Source organism: Perognathus longimembris, chromosome 2, assembly GCF_023159225.1.
Source record: "Perognathus longimembris pacificus isolate PPM17 chromosome 2, ASM2315922v1, whole genome shotgun sequence".
NCBI lineage: Eukaryota > Metazoa > Chordata > Mammalia > Rodentia > Heteromyidae > Perognathus > Perognathus longimembris.
Window position 1 is genome coordinate 127,821,281 of NC_063162.1, and position 21,219 is coordinate 127,842,499.

Below are 21,219 nucleotides of genomic sequence, written 5' to 3' on the forward strand. Positions count from 1 at the left end.
TAGCTATACAAGAGAAGACAGTCACATGAAAGTATGGAATGTATGTGAGCATAGAGTACTATTAAAACCATCTGTGTGGTCAAGCAAATCTTCATGGAAGAAGTGAACTTTGAGAAGAAGGAGATCAAATCAGGTTAGTTAAGGGGGAATGGGGTAGTGATAGTTCCAAAAAGGAAAAGCACAAAAGTGTAAAGGTGCATAAAGAGCAAATTAACTTCCTAGGTGACATCAAAATGAGACAATAAATTGTGAAGCTGAGACTAAAACAGAAACCCACTATAGATTCCTGAGCAAAAGCAAGCAAAAATTTGATTTGGAGGCCAAGAATAGATTCTGAGCACGAACATAAGTAGCTTTCTTCTAACCTTATCTTATTTGTGCATTCAACCTTCATGATTTAGGGCCTTCAGGAAATATCTCTTATATTTGAGAATATAACAGAAGCATGTGTGTCAATGTCTGTATATATTGCTTGTTACTATTAGTGGCAGGCAGAATACTAAGCTGACTAGGCAACTGTTCTGATTCACAATGGCACACTTCTTCATGCTCTTCTGACAAAATCTTTCATTGTTTTACAATTTTCCTAAAATCCTCCACATTAGTATCAGCCTAACATTCCTCTGAGCCAACTTCTCCCCCTCTGACAGAATGTTCAGACTCAATCATGATATCCCATTGTTTAAAATCCACCAAATTGCCAGTCACAGTGCCTTATGGCTACAACTCCAGATACTCAGGAAGTAACAATCAAGAGGATCACAGCTTAAAACCAATCCAGGCAAAAACTTAACAAGACCCGATGTCAACCAATAAGTTAGTTATGGTAGTGTGAGTCTTGGTCCTACCTGTGAGGGAGACAGGAAGCTCAAGCTCTGAGAACTTTCCAAGTTAAAACATGAAGCCCTACCTGAAAAGTAACAAAAGCTAGTGTGGGGAATAGCGCCAGTGGTAGAACACTTACCTAGCAAGCCTATGGTCCAGAGCAATCAAACAAAAAAAAACACTCAGTATCAGATCATCTCTGCAAATATGCTATCCTGTAGCACAGGTTTGTGTTTTTGGTATGGCATATAGGACAGAAAGGCCTGACAGATTAGCAAATACAACATATAGGAAATACTGTTAAGTTTCAATCTTAATGTATCCGATGTCATATTTAGGATATACTTACACTAAAAAGCTTTTCATTGCTTAGGTGAAACTCAAATTTTATCTGGGCTTCCTGAAACTTATGGAACTCATCTCTTCCCTCCTCTCTAGGCTCATGGTGAATAGCAGGCCCTGGGGCCTACCATTGTAGCCATTTTTTATCTGCTTCAAGGACTTGCATTCTATACCCTGTCTAAACCAAAGTTCATTTACTGAAGAACTGAAGAACTTCACAGGGGGAACTTTAGTGAAGCACAGTGTGTCATTGTTCCCAGCCACCCCCACTTCTGCCAGAGGGGCAAAAGTCCTGGGTAAAGGGGTTGCAGCTATGCTGTTGGGAGGTAGCAACTATTGTTTCAGGTCTGGTCTTCTCAGTTCAAGAAGGCTCTATTTACAGACAGTGGTCTTATTTACTTACTTATTTATTTTTGATGGTGCTGGAGCTTTAATCAAGGGACTTATGCTTGCTCAGCAAGAGGTCTACCACTTGAGCCATGTTCCCTTGCAGCTCTTTGAGTCTGACTAACTCAGAAATCCCTTCCATAGCCCACTGGACTTTTTGAGACTGTCTACACTCCTCTGAAGACTGGTCACTCTTCCACTGTGACCACTGCCTTATGCCTATGCATCATTACACATCTGTACAACTTCTAGTGGCATGTGCACAGCACTCTGGCCTTTCCCAAACCCATGCTTTCAGAAATTATGCCTTCGTGCCATGGCTAATGACTATAATCTCAGCTACTCAGGAGACTGGGATATGACAAAAGCGCAAAGCCAGCCAGTGTTAGAAAGCCCAAGAGACTCTATTTCCAGTTACCCAGTAAACATGATGGACTGAAGGTGCGATGAAAATGGTAGGGCACCTGCCATCTGAGTTCAAGTCTTGGTAAAACATAACAAAAAGAAATTATATCTTAAATGGTGCTCATAATTCTCTTTTTCATTTTTTAAAATAATGACTGTGTGTAGCCTTAAGGAAGTTGAATGAAGATAGGTCAAGTAAATTTCAACTAAGAATTAGGTATATTTTTAACTATGCTATGAGGGGCCAAAAGAATAATGGATTTGATTAACTTGCTATTTGTGAGCTTATGCTGACCTAAGGAAGAGTCTTGGAAGAACTCATCCTGGACATCAAGTGGAATATTTTCCCATGATAACCAGGACTTCTAGTAAGATTTTTCTAGGTAAATAGGCAAAGATTACAAAGTTTTTCAAAATATGCCACTAGAAATGTCTCACAATTGCATTAAAAAATCTGTATACATACTTAAACTTTTCCTTCCATCTGAGAATTGCACATCCTATGCTAATCCTTCCAAGAGTACAATATACTGAAATCCATACAAGCAATGCTTCCTTTGTGACTGCACAGCATGGAAACATCAAGATAACCACCAAGAAGCTGCAGAAACTGTGCTGCAGCCCAGGTTGAGCTGTTCTCTCCTGAATCCAAGATACAGAGCAGAATATAAACAGCAGCTGAGGATAGCCAAGTGGGCCAGGCTTGAGGATGGGAGAAGAGCACAGCACAGCCATATGAGGTGAATTACCCAATACCATCTTAAATACCAGTACTGAAAAACTTGATGAAGAATTAGTTTATGCTCCTTAGAAGTACTTCAGAGCAGATGGTAATTCATTCACAAATACTTTTTTTAAATTAAATAGCAATATCACAGAACAAATGTGTGTAAGAACCACCCCAGCAGACCTAATTGGCACTGTTGTTATATAAAGTTTTTTAGAAGAATCTAGGTTTGAGTTAAAATAAAAGGAGATACAGCCTCATTTTTGAGAAAGGAGGACAAAACTCTAGTAAATGTTCCTTAGTTCCTTTTAGCCCTTTCTGTCTCATTCTGTGCATGAAATTACTAAGTGTGTTTCCTGTGGTCCATCAAATTGCCTTCCACATCTTGCAAAAATTAAGGGATATTATTGGATTAAAAACAAGCAAACACTGTGCTCATTCTGTCAAACAGCCATGATGCACCAGGCTCAGAAAATAGGTTGTGCTCATTTTCATTGATTTATTTCAAAACTTCTCTCAGTCAAAGGGTCCCTAGAGGTTTAATAACTTTTCAGTATAGACTTTAGCAGAGATGCATTGGTCAGGATTGGATTGATGAAATATAGCCATTAACATATAAATCCAATACCTCATCAAGAATACATTTTAACCTTGGTGACAGGACCTAAAAATCATCATTTAATACCATTACTTTCTGCGGCTCTTTCATTTGACATGGAGGCTTTAGTGATTTAGTGCCATGACTGTAAATGTCAGAAGGATTTATTGGCATGAAGCAGATCAATTCATATTAGAAAACAGGAACAAGGACTAAAACATCCCTCTTTGAATCTCTTTTATTCTCTTGTTCTAAGTAGAGGAGATTGAAGTCATTTCTACCTAGAACCTTCAATATTAGAAACAGACTTATTTTTCTTAAATTACATCCTAATGTAAATAATGATGTGTCTATGAGTCATAATAAAAAAATGAAAGTTATTTTTATCTATCCATGGTCAGCAATAGATCCAATTCCATCAAGATAAAGCATTATTTCTATCAATTCTGACATAAAGAGTTTATTTCTAAGTCAATTTTGAATCCTTTTTAGACTGAGATAAGAAAGAGCAATATCAGTTTATTGAATTATATCAAATGTAATCACAGTGACTCCTCTGCCATTTTGATGTTTATTTCTATGGAAACAAGCTTCACAAAATATAGCAAATGTTCTGTTTTGTTTATGAAATCAAGTTTAAGTGTTTCTTCCAGTACAGTTACCAGGATGGGTGATGAGAATTATCATGGGATTTAATATCATTTCTGAACAAGTGAGATAAATGCTTGTGAAGGAATGCACTAAGCAGAGAAAGATCACCTTGCTAAGGGTATCTAGGAAGACTTCTGGGTCCAGGTGATACTGAGCTGTCTTCAAGGACAAATAGGAAAATTAAAGGTTGTCGAGGTAACAGATACAACAACGGAAGTTTGGTAGAGAAAGAAATAAGTACCAAATCTTAAGTGTTGTCAATAGTCTCATTGATAATCCTTATCTGGAAGACAATGAAGGTCCACAAAGGATATCTGTGACATTTGTATCAGGCATTTGCTTGTTTCTTCACCCCTTTTCTTCCCTTAATTCTGTCTTTCTTCCTTTTCCAAACCCATGTTTCTTCCTCTGCTTCTTTTTTTAATTAATTAAATTACTTATTGTCAAAGTGATGTACAGAGGGGTTACATTTTCAAATGTAAGGCAATGAGTACATTTCTTATCAAACTTGTTACCTCCTCCCTCATTTTCTCCCACCTGAGTTGTACAGTTGGTTTACAGTATATTGTCTTGGAATTATTGCTGTTGCATTGGTTTGCCTTTTAAACTTTGTCTCTCTATTTTGATGTTCCCCTTCTTTTCCCTAGTTCCAATAAATGTATATACAATACCCAGAGTACCAAAATCAGTTACAGTGACATCAAAGATAAATTGATAAAAAAGAAAGATAAAAGCAAAAGGCATAATTTCACATGGTATGTTGAAAATAACAAAAACAATGATAAACCACTTATTTCCATAAATTGGAGTTCATTTCACTTAGCATCATCTTATGTGCTCATATGTACATTGCTATTGAGCTATTGTGCTGTTCTGCTAGGACTATCCTAGACATGTACTAATTATTACCAATGAGGGAAACCTAGAGGCTATGTTTCTTTGGGTCTGGCTCACTTCACTTAATATGATTTTTTCCAAGTCTTTGCATTTCCCTACAAATGGGGCAATGTCATTCTTTCTGGTGGGAGCATATAATTCCACTGTGTATATGTACCATATTTTCTTGATCCATTCATCTATGGAGGGTGATCTGGTAAAGTCTGCTTTGGGTCTTAAATGGTGCTCACAGGTGCTTGTAGATTGGCATTCCCAATCCAAATGGGCAGAAGAAGCACAAGAAAGATGGCAAACAGTGGAGTCTCATCTCTCACTCAAAACAAGCAGGAAGCAGAGCAGTCAATCAAAGACCTAGACGAGAGCCCTCAAAATGCTCTACAAAGTCTACTGAGAAAAATGTTAAATGAAAAGTTTAAATCTCTTCAGTCAACTATTCTAGAGTGTGAGGAGGTGAACCAAAAATTAATAGAGAATTTCATGGCCTCCACAAATAGAAAGATAAATGAACTTCAAATGAAAAGATAGCTACCCAGCTAAAAGATTTGAGAGACAGCACTCAGAACCAAATTAATAAAGTAAGGAAGTCCATTCAGGACCTAAGAGAAAATTATAAGCAAAGACATGGAAATCATCAACAAAGACCAGTCAGAAGGGAAAGAGATTTGAAATCAAGTAGCTAGCCTACAGTCCAGCCTAGATGAAGCAGAGGATCTCAGGAACTGAAGATTCCCTAGAACCCATGGAGAAAGGTCAAAAAACAACACAAAAACGAATCCAATTGGAAAAACAGATCACTCCAGGAGCTCCAAGAAACAATCAGGAAGTCCAATTTAAGGTTAATAGGTATCGAGGAAAACCTAGAGAGAGAACTTAATGCAACAGGCCAGCTATTTAACCAAATATTAGCTGAGAAATTCCCAAATATACAGAAGGATAGGCTTATCCAGATACAAGAAGCAATTAGAACCCCAAACTAACCAGACCAGAATAGGACATCCCACTGACACATTGTGAACAAAACAGGATCAATAGAGTCCTAAGAAAGAATCCTTAAAGCCGTTAGGGAGAAGAAAATGATCACATATAAAGGAAAAGCAATCAGAATTACCCCATACTTCTCAGCTGAGACCATGAAAGCAAGGAGAGCCTTAAATGAGGTATGACAAACCCCTAAATAAAAATAACTATCAACCAACAATACTGTACCCAGCTAAATTCTCATTCATATCCGAAGTTCAAATAAAAGTCTTCCACAGTAAGGAAAAACTGAAACAATATATCTCCACCAAACCAGCTTTACAGAAAATCCTCAAAGATGGAAAATAATAGAGATCACAATAAAGACAGAGAAATGATCCCTAAATAGAAAAGCAGAATAGATCAATGCTGGGCTTAGCTCTACCTCCATCCTTGTGCAGGTCCTGGGCCTCTCCGCCTCTCCCGTGTGGTCCTCTATCACCCTCAACGCATCCCCTGGCCAGTAGGGATTAACTGCAGGAGCGAAGGCCACGTGCAGCCTCAGTCAGCGCGCGGTTGCAAGAGTGTCCTGCCCCCTCCCTATATTTCCAAGGAAGACACCGGCACGTGGACTTCTCGGAGAACCCTCAAGGGGTGTTCTGGTTTAATAAGGGGGAGGGCAAATACACTTATACCAGCAGTGACACATGAAAGAGAGGGACTGGCCAGGTGCCAACGATAGGCTAACGAGCGTGTCCATCACGGTGATGTCACAGAACTTTCCCCAGAGGGCGAGACCTCTTGGCTCTACCTCTGGCTCAGCCGGTGCCATCCTGACACACGCGCTCGCCACGGCTTCTCTTCCGGTTTCGGAACCGGAAGGAGGTGGGAAGGGCTAGCTAGTAGCCGCCCCCGGCCTTAAAGGAATAGCCATCCCCTACAGAGCAAGAATTGGGGAGACACAGCTCTTAACAAGATAGCTATAATGAAAGGAACAAATGATCATCTCTCAATCCTAACTCTCAACATTAATGGACTTAATTCTCCAATCAAATGACATAGGCTCCCAAGTTGGATCAAAAATCAAGATCCATCTTTCTGCTGCCTCCAAAAGACACATCTATCCAGCAAAAGCAAACATCTTCTAAAAGTGAAAGGCTGGAATAAAATCTACCAAGCAAACGGCCCCCATAAACTGGCTGGAGTTGCAGATAAAATTGACTGCAAATTAAAAATGGTAAGAAGAGGCAAAGAAAGTTACTACATACTAATAAAGGGATTTCTCCTACAGGAGGATATAACCATCCTAAATATCTACACACCAAATGCAGGAGCACTCAACTTCATCAAACAAACACTACTGACTCTAAAAACACTCATAGACCCAAACACATTGATAGTTGGAGACTTTAATACTCCACTGTCACCTCTGGACAGATCAACACACCAAAAACTGAAGAAAGAAATCACAGAACTAAACAACTGCATAGACCATCTAGACTTAACTGACATCTACAGAATATTCCATCCACCAACACCAGAACACAAATTCTTTTCAGCAGCACATGGAACATTCTCCAAAATAGATCACATCTTAGGGCACAAAGAAAATCTGTACAAATTCAGAAGTATCGAAATCATTCCCTGCTTTCTCTCAGACCACAATGGAATAAAATTAGAACTCAACTCAAACAGCCACCACAGAAAATCCTACAATTCATGGAGACTAAAGAACACACTGCTGAACCACCAGTGGGTCATTGAAGAAATTAGAACAGAAATTCAAATGTTTATGGAATTAAGTCAAGATGAGTACACAAAGTACCAGCTCCTATGGGACATGGAAAAGGGAGTACTCAGAGGAAAATTCATATCTCTGAGTGCCTACACCAACAAACTGGAGAAACAGCAACTCAGCAACTTAAGGAAGCACCTTAATCTCCTCAAAAGAGAACAACAAGCCAAACCCCAAGTCAATCAATGGAAGCGTGTAATTAAAATCAAATCCGAATTGAATGCCTTAGAGACAAAAAAAATCGAAAGAATCAACAAAACGAAGAGTTGGTTCTTTGAAAAAATTAACAAGATAAACAGACACCTAGCAAACCTGACCAAAAAACCAAGGCAGCACACCCAAATAAACAAGATCAGAGATGAAACAGGTAACATCACCACAGAAACACCCAAAATTCAGAACACAATAAGGGACTATTTTGTAAATCTTTATGCCAACAAATTCAAGAACCTGGAAGAAATGGATGATTTCCTAGAAAAAAATTGATATCCCCAAACTCAACCATGAAGATTTAAACCTTCTAAACAGACCCATATCCAGCATTGAAATAGAAACGGCAATAAGAGATCTCCCATCCAAGAAAAGCCCAGGTCCAGACAGATTCACAGCAGAATTCTACAAGGCCTTCAAAACAGAACTCACACCAATACTTCTCAAACTCTTCAATGAAATTGAAAGAGGAAGTTTGCTACCAGACTCATTCTATGAAGCCAGTTTAACCCTCATCCCAAAACCAGGCAGGGACTCATCATGGAAAGAGAACTATAGACCGATTTCCCTGATGAATATAGATGGAAAAATTCTCAATAAAATTCTGGCCAATCGACTTTAACAGGTCATAAAAAAATTCACACACCGTGATCAAACTGGATTCATCCCAGGGATGCAAAGTTGGTTCAATATATGCAAGTCAATTAATGTAATCCACCACATCAACCAGAGCAAAGTAAAGAATCACATGGTTATATCTCTAGATGCGGGAAAAGGCGTTTGATAAAATCCAGCACCCATTTATGATAAAAGCCCTGGAAAAATTGGGATTCCAGGGAACATTCCTACATATAATAAAGGCAATCTATGACAAACCAATAGCAAGCATAATTCTAAATGGTGAAAAGCTAAAGCCATTCCCTTTAAAATCAAGAGCAAGACAGGGATTTCCACTCTCTTCTCTCCTCTTTAACATAGTACTAGAATTCCTAGCCAGAGCAATTAGGCAAGAAGAAAACATAAAGGGGACCCAAATAGGAAAAGATGAAGTTAAGCTTTCTCTCTTCGTGGATGACAAGATCCTATACCTAAAGAACCCCATAAACTCTACTGTCAAGCTACTAGAGCTGATCCAAAACTTTGCAAAGTAGCAGGATATAAAATAACCCCTCAAAAATCAATGGCCTTTCTATATGCTAATGACCTGAAGACCGAGGCTGAAATCAGGAAAGCAACTCCTTTTGCAATAGCCTCAAAAAACATAAAATACCTAGGAATAACCTTAACCAAAGAAGTGAAAGACCTCTATGATGAGAACTTTAAAAATATGAAAAACAAAATTAAGGCAGAAGTAAGGAAATGGAAAAACCTCCCATGCTCCTGGATTGGGAGGATTAATATAATCAAATTGGCAGTATTGCCAAAGGCTATCTACAAATTTAATGCAATACCCATTAATATCCCAACAACATTTTTAATGAAATAGAAGAAGCAATCCAGAAATTCATATGGAACAATAAAAGACCCAGAATAGCATAAACAATCCTAAGTAGAAAGAATAGTGCTGGAGGAATTACAATACCAAACTTCAAGCTGTATTATAAAGCTATAGTAATAAAAACAGCTTGGTATTGGCACCGGAACAGGCCTGAAGACCAATGGAACAAAATTGAAGACCCAGAAATGAACCCACAGAACTATGACTACTTAATCTTTGATAACGGAGCTAAAAAAATAGGATGGAAGAAAGATAGCCTCTTTAACAAATGGTGCTGGCAAAACTGGTTAAACACATGCAACAAACTAAAACTAGATCCTTATATATCACACTGCACCAAAATCAATTCCAAATGGATCAAAGACCTCAAAATAAAAACAGATACCCTGAAAACACTAAAAGAAGGAGTAGGAGAAACACTTGGGCTCCTTGGCACAGGATGAAACTTCCTTAACAAAGACCCAGAAATGCTACAAATCAAGGAAAGGATGGACAAATGCGACTGCATCAAAACGCAGAGCTTCTGCAGGGCAAAGGACATAGCTCGCAAGATAAACAGAAAGCCCACAGATTGGGAAAAGATCTTTACCGGCCATACAACGGACAAAGGCCTCATATCTAAAATAGATGCAGAACTAAAAAAATTACATTCCTCCAAAACAAAACCACAAAGAACCAGCAGCCCTCTCAACAAGTAGGCTAAAGACTTAAAAAGAGACTTCTCTGATGAGGAAATGAGAATGGCCAAGAGACATATGAAAAAGTGCTCTACATCACTGGCCATAAAAGAAATGCAAATCAAAACAACATTGAGATTCCACCTCACCCCAGTAAGAATGTCCTTTATCAAGAAAACCAACAATAATAAATGTTGGAGGGGATGTGGCCAAAAGGGAACTCTACTTCATTGTTGGTGGGAATGTAAACTGGTTCAGCCACTCTGACAAGCAGTATGGAGATTCCTCAGAAGGCTAAACATAGAGCTCCCCTTTGACCCAGCAGCCCCACTTTTGGGCATCTACCCAAAAGACCACAAACAAGAACACACTAAAGCCACCAGCACAACAATGGTCATCGTAGCACAATTTGTCATAGCTAAAATATGGAACCAACCCAGATGCCCCTCAGTAGACGAATGGATCCGGAAAATGTGGTACATATACACAATGGAATTTTATGCCTCTATCAGAAATAATGACATTGCCCCATTTGTAAGGAAATGGGAGAACTTGGAAAAAATTACACTAAGTGAAGTGAGCCAGACCCAACAAAACATGGATTCTATGGTCTCCCTCATAGGGAATGATTAGCACAGGTTTAGGCTAGTCACAGCAGAGGATCACAAGAGCCCAATAGCTATGCCCTTATGAACACATAAGGTGATGCTAAGTGAAATGCACTCCATGTTATAGAAACGACTGTTATATCACTGTTCTAATCACTTTCAACATGGCATGTGAAACTCTAGCTTCTATTGTTGTATCCCCTTCCTGTGGTTGTACCCACACTATCACTGTATCTCATCTGAGTACCCTGGATACTTTATATACTGGTATTGGAACTAGGGAAGTGAAAGGGAATATCAAAATCGAGAGACAAAGGATAAAAAGACAAACGACTCCAAAAGCAATACTTACAAAACCATTTGGTGTAAACCAACTGAACAACTCATGGGGGGAAAGGAAAAGGGGAAAGGGGAGGGGGTAATGAGGGAGGAGGTAACAAACAATACAAGAAATGGGACCTGAGCACTGTCCTTGGCTTCTTTTTGCTCAAGGCTAGCACTTGGCCACTTGAGCCACAGTGCCCCTTCTGGCTGTTTTCGGTATATGTGGTTCTAGGGAATTGAACTCAGGGCTTCATGCATGGGAGGCAAGCATTCTTGCCACTAGGCCATAATCCCAGAAAACTGTAACGTCTCTGTACATCATTTTGAAAATAAATAAGAAAAAATAAGAGTTTGGGGAGACACAAAACAATTAGGCCTTTAAAAACAGAGAGACTATCCAATTTTCACAGAATAAATAAATAACTGGCACTACCAAGAAAAGTGTTTTGGAAACAGAGCAAGTCTGGAAGTACAAAGATGGATTGGAGATGAACATCAATGGATTAGGTAAGAAATGATGAAAATTTAATGAAGCCAGTGTCAGTAAAAAACAGAGGATATAGTGAACTACAGCTATAGTCAGATGAGCTGCTTGGACCACATGACTGGTCTAAGGAGTTAATCCTGTCTGAGTTCCAGGTTCCTGGATGAATGGTTACAATACGAACGGACAAACCAACTAGGTAAGACATATGGATTTGAGAATCACCGTATCAGTATTACATAAGTTTACAATTTTAGGTAAAGCTACTTTGAAATAGCATGGATTCATATGAGAAAGGAGTCAAAGGTGAAATTTAGGAAGATGCTGACAAGAGGTATGACATGGAAATTAACAGAGGAAAGACTTTCAAATGGGGAGTACAGGGGAGCTAGTTGAGCTACACCCATCACTGACATGAAGACAAGAATGGTGAAATGAAAAGAAAGTACTGAATTTTGCAAAGAGGAGTTCAGGAGCAGAGTTAGTCATATTTTATGGTTTTCTTTAGGTCTCTTCCTCCTTAAATTTTCTTTCATTTTTCATGGAGTAGACACTTTCCTTCTAACTCTCATGTACTCTCTCACATGCAACTACCACCAATGTTCTGGCCTCTAAAAGAATCTGAGTCAGTAGCCATGTCTGAAAGGCAAATTCTGAAGGGTGAGACTAAATTGGGGGATGAGGCAGAATTCCTTTTATGTCCTATTCCTTTAATATTTGTGAACCAATGACAGCCTCAGTGTGTCTATAGAATTTACACAAGCATATGGATGAACTTCCAATATCTCTGCTATTACAACTCTGTAAGTTCTTTGTGGGCCCTTATTCTATGGAGTCAAACAACTAAACATAACAAATAGTCTTGATCCCAAATCTGAAAAGAATATTTATCCTATCAGTACAGGATAGTAGTAGAAAGCTCAGGCAGGATGAAAATTAAAGAGATTACTACAAAAAGAGAAGAAAAGAAAAAAACCCAATCAAACCATGGGCTACCACACTGCCAGCCAAAGCAAGCCAATTGAAAGTTTCTCCTTCTTGTTCTACAGTATCTCTGTTCACAAAGTAGTAGGCTGACTTGCAAAAATCAAACAGGCAAGTACTTAGATGTTGAATAATTCATCTTGCCTGTTTCACCTAGGTTATTGTACATTACTTTTGCATAGATATCTAAGTGAGAATATGGATTAGACATATCAGACCATGAATTTGGGTTTGCCTTTTTGGTGATTAAGCATTTCAGCTCTTTTGTTTTTCTGTTTATTAATTTCTCATGCTAATAATGATCATGTCTATGCTCCCAGGCTTCTCCGTGAAATCTTGTTCTGGGAAGTTCAGAATCTCTCAAAATAAAATGCAGTTTTTCAGATAATGTGTTCAGAGATTGGCAGTTCCTTCTTTATTGGTATTGAAGATGAAGGGAGGTGAGGTGCTCCAGGCTGGGTTTCAGACCTGAACTGTGGGAGCCAAGATTAAAAGTGCTTTGAAGCCCAGGCGTGGGAGACTCACCTGGCTTCTTTCTATTCCATTCCTTCTGGCATGCTCATTTTAAGATGCAATGTCACCGGGTATCGAGAAATAAGATTTTTTAGGATACCAATTCTATGCTTAAAAATTGTCGAAATCTCCCCACAATTTATGGCCTTCCCTGAGGACTCATTTTTTAATCTGTTGGTTGCTGTGCTCTGTCTCCAGTAGGAATCCACAGACACACAGGATTTTATGAGCTCAACAGAGTCATCTAGATGTTTGGGCGGGTGAGTCAAAGGTTCATGGGTCACATAAAAGAGCCTTAGCACTCAGAGTCTTCCTTCTTTCCTAATTCTCTCAACTCTCACTTCTTCCTTTGGGATTATGAAAATTCTGCCTTACTTTAAGGTATAGTACTTTAACATTTCTTCTCTTGCTTCTTCTCCTTCTCTTCTTTGAGACGGAATCTGCTATGTTGCCCTCAAACTTGCAGACTCAAGCAATACTCTCATCTCAGCCTCCCAAGCAGCTTATACTACAGTTTTACACTACTACAACCAGCACAGACTGTAATCTTCGAATCTTGTACTCTCTATTTCACTAAATACTAAATATAGTGTTCTAAGAGGACCTTTGGTGCTAATGTTTTCTGCTTACGATAGACGTGTTGTTCATACTTGTAGCAAGTTTCTTTCCCTAGTCTTTCATATCTTTCTCCAACACCTCATTCTTCTTTTGTTTCCACTGATAAAAACAAGATTATAAATAAGAAGCTCCCTTGACTTCCAGTGACCAACTTGTTATACTTCTCCATGGTGGCATTTGTCTTTGCCCTTTCTCTTCTTATTACAATGAGGAAGTTTATCTTCACTTATAAAAGTTAAAAGTTCATCATGTTCTCTGGATCCCTCCTCCTTTGTTCACTTAAGCTTTCTGTTGTTATTCTTCTACCCAGTATCATTAATTTCTCCCTGTCAATGAAATCTTTCCCCCGTCAGCATATATTCTTGTGTCTCCCACCTTAAAAAAATTGTTCACTGAATTACATCCCTTTCTCTCACCCTAGTTTTTTATTCTTCTTTACAGAATTTTTAAGCCTGATTATGCTGTCTCCATTGTCTAACTTCAGGTAACTCTTTAATTCATTATAATCTATCCTTTTTAACTTGCCACTAAAAACTATGCTCTAAAAATCTGCATGTTGTAAAAACCCATTGCATAGTTTTCTCTCCTGATCTCCAAACAACTCAAAATAATCATTCCCTAATTAGCTGCAAAATCCAGAAACTTGGAAGTTATTATTAATTATATTGTGAGTCTCATTCACCACACTCTAATGCTTACCAAGTTCTATTAACTCTGTATCTAACACATTAAAATCTACCTCTTGATGCTCATCTTTGTTACTACTCCATTGAAGACAGCATTATATAGTGAGTGGTAAACTCTCACAGAATTCTTATCATCCCATCAACCTATTTATACTCAGTCAGAAGGAATCTTTAAAGGCAAATCTGATTAATCAAGTGCTTTCTATTCTTTCCCAAAGCTGATGTTAGACTATAAGTCTCCACATCACAACTTTCTTCTAGCAATATCACTTATTCTGCTGTCTACTTAACACAATTTAGCACCTTCCTAAACTCATTCTCATCCCTTTCTTACTTCCTTTAATTTTGTTTTTTACAGTACTGGAATATGAATTTAGAGCCTCATACATGCCAGGCCAGTACATTTGAGCCATGCCTTCAGCTTAAAGGGACTTGGTCCTATATATTTTCTGAGTTAGTTCTTTATATTCCCATTACCATTCTTTATTGCCTTTTGATTTCTTTATAGTTCCTACCTGGCTCCTGGTTTCTCTTTCAAATGAATATTGAGTCTCAGAACCTTTAACATGGGAGGTGTAGGTCTCACTCATAATTTATAGCAAGATTTACAGCAAGATATTTAATCGCTCTCTGGGTAATGTTATGGGTAGCCAATATTGAGAAATACTGCCACGGACCATTGGTTCTCAATGTATGGTACTCCATCAACAGCATCAGCATTGTCTATGACTTTGTCAGAAATGCAAAATATCTATCTCTTATCTTAGGTCTATTGAATTAGAATCTCTCTGAGGGATTCAGATACTAATGTTTAAGAACTACTAAATAAAGTCTACTACTAACTACTGAATAAAGTCCATAAGGGTTGTTCTGTGTTGTCCAGATATTGTAAAATGTTGACCTTGTAGGTGTAAAATCCATTTAAATCAACAAATAAGTAATCATTAATACATATGAATTAGGTACATAAATGATACAATGACTGAATGTCTTTTTTCTGCAGAACTGGATGTAAATGATCTGATTTCAATGTGTTCCCCTCTGCAAAGACCTAAGAATGAATTTTTCCTACTAGCCCTCAATAAAAAATCATGTAACAGCGAAGATAGAAGAGCAGAAAATAGCATGATTTCCTGAACTGCTGCCCCAGCAATTCTTCCTCAGCCTCATTTCTATTGCTTCTAACACATCCGCACTGGGTGTTTTGACAAGTGTGCTATTTTCACTTCTACCTCTAATTCAAAGGTGCCAAACTAGCGAGGTTATTTGTTAGATTTCATTGGTTACAGATTTGCACCCACAGTTATTTTCCTTTAATTTCAAAGTGAGTGGGTCACTAATAACCTGCCCAATCAAATTAGGGAATACTGGTCTTTTCTTGGATGATCAGTTCTCTGTAGAAGCCTATGTTGCTATTATCTGCACCTCCACCCCAGCGCCATCTGGAAAGTTCACCATTTTGAGAATGCAAGGTGCATTCTTTTCCATTCTTAAACATTTTATCATGCTGAGAGTGTTCAGGCACTGGGAGACCTGTCATGATTGGCTTGCTAAAGAAAAAAGGCAGAGATAATCTACTCTAATTCTAGTGTGAAGTTGATATATAAGCTAGAGAAAAACAATGGTATTAGTTCAAGCTGCTCAGAAATGAATTATGCCTCCCTTTGGATAGTGTTTCTAACAAATAAGCCAAAAGCTGCTACTGGGGGTGGATGCTAATTCTGTAGCTCAGACTTGTTTCTGGTATTATTTTCTATAATGAATCATTCTCCAGACCCCAAGGAGAAATAATGCTACAGTTCTATATTGGCTGAAAGAGCTGTGCCTGCAATCTCATCCCCTGCCTGGGATACCCAGGAGAGCTTTCTGTTCAGATCATAGGGGCCTAATTGGTGCCCCATTTCAATGGCTTTCCTATAGGGCAGCAGCAACAGCAGCTTTGAAGGACACAGCAAGGACTCACACAACAAAGATGCTCTCCTCTCCCTGCTTTTCTCTTGGAAATATTCAGCTATAGTCATTCCAATAAAAGGCATAAGGCTGCTACTGTTGGGGAAGATTTCTTCCTGACCAAAATCTTTGTCTCACAGTTTTCATTCCCCCCAATGTTATTTATGATTAGCTTAATGCTAATAGAAGGGAAAAGAATGTATCTCGAAAGAGAAAATGAAACCACAAGCTCAACAATGAGCTAGCTTCACTTCTCTCTGACAATTAGATAAAGCAGAGCATAAAAAAATAAAAACACAGTACTCTTTCTCCAAATGTATTGGAAAACAGAATGAAAGAAAGTAACAACATAAAAATAAAATGGAACAAGGTAACTGGAAGGGATGGGTGAAGTTGGAAGAAACTGGAAGGGATGGGTGGAGTTGGGAGAGATGGGAAAGAAGGATGGAAGGGATAATATTGATCAAGTTGCACTGTACTCATAAATTGGTATGTTGAACTAAAAATCCCTTTGTACAATTACTTAATGATAATAGAAGTTAAATAAATAAATAGAATGCTATTAATATACATGATTAGATATATGTGAAACTGTTCCCTTCAAATTATAGTAAACTTCATGTGTGATTAGTATCATGTCTGCTCATCTATCCAGTGATAAACTCTGAAGTTCTACAAGAGTAAAGTTTTTCAAGAAGATATAAACAAACTAAATAGACCCATATTGAGTATTGAAATAGAATGGCAATAAGTAAAAGTTGATGACCAAGTGGATTCACAGCTTAATTCTATAAGGCTTTAAAGGAGAACTTACTTCAATACTCCTTACACTCTTCAATAAAATTGAAAGCTACCAAACTCATTGTAGGAGACCAACAAAACCCTCATCCCCAAACCAAATAGGGAACCATCAAAGAAAGAGAACTACAGACTTATTTCTTTAATGAACATCAATGCAAAACTTCTCAATGAAACTCTAGCCAACTGACTTCAACATCTAATCAAAAATTTCATACATTATGACCAAACAGGATTCATTCCAGGGATGCAAAGCTGGTTCAATATACACAAGTCAACTAATGTAATTCAACACATCAATAGGAACAAATACAAGAACCACATGATCATCTCAATAGATGCAGAAAAAAAATATTTGACAATATCAAACATCCTTTGAGATGAAAGCTCTGAAGATACTAGGAATCCACGGAGCATTCTTCAATATAATAAAGGCTGTATGTGACAAACCTACAGTCAGCATTATACTTAATGGTGAAAAGTTAAAACCCTTTTCTCTGAAATCAGGAACAAGACAAGAATGCCCACTCTGTCTTCTCCTCTTCAATGTTGAATTGAAGTTCCAAACCAGAGCAATAAGGCAAGAGACAAACAAAAAAGGGATCCAAATAGGGAAAGAAGTAAAACCATCCCTCTTTGCAGATGACATGACCCTGTATTTAAAGAATCCCATAGACTTCTCTCCCAAGTTACTTGAGTCAATCCAAAACTATGGAAAATTAGCAGGGTATAAAATTAATGTACAGAAAGCAATACCTTTTCTGTAAGGCAACAATAAGAGAGTGAGGCTGAAATTATAAAAGCAATTCCTGCTTTAATATCCTCAAAAAATAAAATACCTAGGAATTAACCAAAGAGGTGAAGGATGTCTATGCTGAAAACTTTAAATACCTAAAAAAGGAAATAAAAGCAGATTTAAGGAAGCTGAAAAACCTCTCATGCACCTGGATTGGGAGACACCATGAAAATGGCAATACTGCCCAAAGCTATCTACAAATTCAATGTAATGCCCATCAATATCCCAAAAACAATCTTCAATGAAATAGAAGAAGCAACCCAAAATTTCATATGGAATAATAGAAGACTCCAAATAGCAAAAATAATCCTTAGAAGGACTACCAATGCTGGTGGAATATCAACACCAAACTTCAACTTGATTACAAAGCTAAAGAAATAAAAACAGCTCGATACTGGCACATAAACAGGCTGAGGACCAATGGAATAGAACTGAAGACCCAGACATGATCCCACAGACCTATGGACACCTATTCTTTGATAAGGGAGCCAAAATTATCAGATGGAAAAAAGACAGCCTCTTCAATCAATAGTGCTGGCTATAGACATGAAGAAAACTGACGTGAGATCCTTATATATCACCTTGCACCAGAATCAAATCCAAGTAGATCAAAAACCTCAAGGTAAGAGCAGATACCCTGAAAATACTACAGGAAGGGATAGGGAATACACTAGGGCTCCTTGGAATGAATCAACCCTTCCTAAATAAGATCTAGAAACACAACAAATCAAAGAAAGGCTGGATAAATGGGATCACATTAGACTGCAGAGCTTCTGCACGGCAAAGAACATAGCTTGAAAGATTGAAAGCCCATAGATTGGGACAAGATCTTCATTAGCTATACAATAGACAAGGGCCTCATATAAAAAATATACCTAAAGCACAAAAAATAAAACCTCCCAATAAAAAAATCCTCATAGAAAAAACCACCCCATCAATAAGTGAGCTAAAGGGGCTGGGAATATGGCCTAGTGGCAAGAGTGCTTGCAAGCCTTGTATACATGAAGCCCTAGGTTAGATTCCTCAGCACCACATATATAGAAAAGGCCAGAAGTGACACTGTGGCTCAAGTTGGCAGAGTGCTAGCCTTGAGCAAAAGGAAGCCAGAGACAGTGCTCAGGCCCTCAGTTCAAGCCCCAGGACTGGCAAAAAAAAAAAAAAAAGTGAGCTAAAGAATAATAAAAGAGATTTCTCTGGTGAGGAAATACGAATAGCCAATAGATACCTGAAGAAATGTTCAACATTTCTGGCCATAAAAGAAATACAAATCAAAACCACTGGAGATTCCATCTCACCCCAGTTACAATATTATTATCAAGAAATCTAATAACAATAGATTTCAGTGAGGATGTGGCCAAAGTGAATGCCGCTACTCTGTTGGTGGGAATGTAAACTGGTTCAACCATTCTGGAAAGCAGTAAGGAGGTTTCTCAAAAGATTAAACATAGAACTCCCCTATGATATAGCAATCCCACTTCTGAGTATTTACCCAAATGATCACAAACAAGGCCACACTAAAGCTACCAGCACAACTGTTTATTGCAGTATTAATTACCATATCTAAGATATGCCCTTTGGTAGATGAATGGATCAAGAAAATATGGCATATATACACAATGGAATTCTATATTTCCACCAGAAAGAATGACATTGCCCCATTGGTAAGGAAAGGAAAAGATTTGGGAAAAAAAATCATATTAAGTGAAGTAAGCCAGACCCAGAGAAACATAGGCTCCATGGTTTCCCTTATTTATAGCAATTAGTATATGTGTAGGATAGTCCTAGCAAAGGATCACAATAGCTCAATAGCTATGTACATATGACCATATAAAATGATGCTAATTGAAATGCAGTCCACAATATGTAGAGTCACAATAGGTGTTTTTGTTTTCTTTTATTTTTATTTTTTGGCCAGTCCTCGAACCTGGACTCAGGGCCTGAGCACTGTCCCTGGCTTCTTTTTGCTCAAGGCTAACACTCTGCCACTTGAGCCATAGCGCCCCTTCTGGCCATTTTCTGTATATGTGGTGCTGGGGAATTGAACCCAGGGCCTCATGTATATGAGGCAAGCACTCTTGCCACTAGGCCATATCCCCAGCCCTGTTTTCTTTTATTTTTAATGTACTGTATGAACTTATTTTTTTTCTTTCCTGTAGTCATTGTTTTTTATTCTGGTACCCTATGCTTTGTATACATGTTTATCTGATTTGGGGAAAGGAAAGGGAATAACAAAATAGTGAAGCAAAGGTCAAAGCATGAGCCAATGAAAAGTGATACTCACAAGATACTAGGTTGGGAAATGAACTTTACAACTTGGGGTGTGGGCGAAGTGGGAGGGGACGGACAGTGGGAGAAAAACAAGGGAGGAAATAACAATGTTTGACAAGAAATGTACTCATTACCTTACTTATATAACTGTAAACACCCTATACATCACCTTTAGAACAAAATTAAATTTAGTTTAAAAAATAGTAAAGGTTTTGCTCTACTTATATTTGTGTTTCAACTCACTGGTTAGTACCTGGACTAACTTTTATCTTGAAGTATCTGAGTCACTTTGAAGATTCTTTTTCTTCTATGGGTAGCTGTTTGTTCAGGTGTATAGTGGAGATAATATTTGACCTCTCTGAGTTTGTTGTATGGACCAGTTTACAGATTCTCTAGTCCATTTGTGCTGACATAACAAAACACTTGAGACTAGGTAATTCATAATTTGTAGAAACTTCTTTTTCATATCTATGGACATTGGGAAGTCGAAGATCAAGGGACCAGCAGGTTGAGTCTGGTAAGGATTTTACTTCTACTTTCGGGGGAACTCCTTGAACACTGTGTCCTCAGAAATCAGAAGGCACAGAAGGACAAAAAGAGTACCCTTTAACTTGTTTTATGAGAATTTGGATTCTTTCATAGGAAAATGAATTCGATAACACTGTTTCTCTTGATATTAACTTTCAACATGAATTTTTGAGGGGTCACAAACATTCAAATCCTAGCCTAGACCAAAATAATTTTAATGAAAACTTCTTTTTAAATAAGCATTGTGCATGGTGGTATACAGCTGTTCAGGGGCCTATATCTGAAAAAGTATGCATGCCTTTTTCTAACAAATTCTTTTAATAAAAGAAAACTTTGGGGGTAATTTATTGGATCTTTTCATTGAAGTTTTCCTGTTCTTCTAACCAAGTACACTCAATAGATTGGTTCACCATACTGAAAGAAGAGGCCTGTGACCATGTGGCCTACTCATTTAAACAGATGGGACAACACATTCAGCGCTAATTAAAATCTTCAAAGGGTCCTCAAAGGGTAGAAGTAAATGCTACATATTTCTCATATTTAAAACACTAGCAGATGAAGAGTTCTTTTTTATCCTTAATGAATATAGGATTTCCATCTGTTACCTTTACCAAAATGACACAGCATGTAATGCAGAAGGAAAAAAAATAGAATTGGAACGATGGTGTTATGATCTTTCTTTTACAGCAGGCA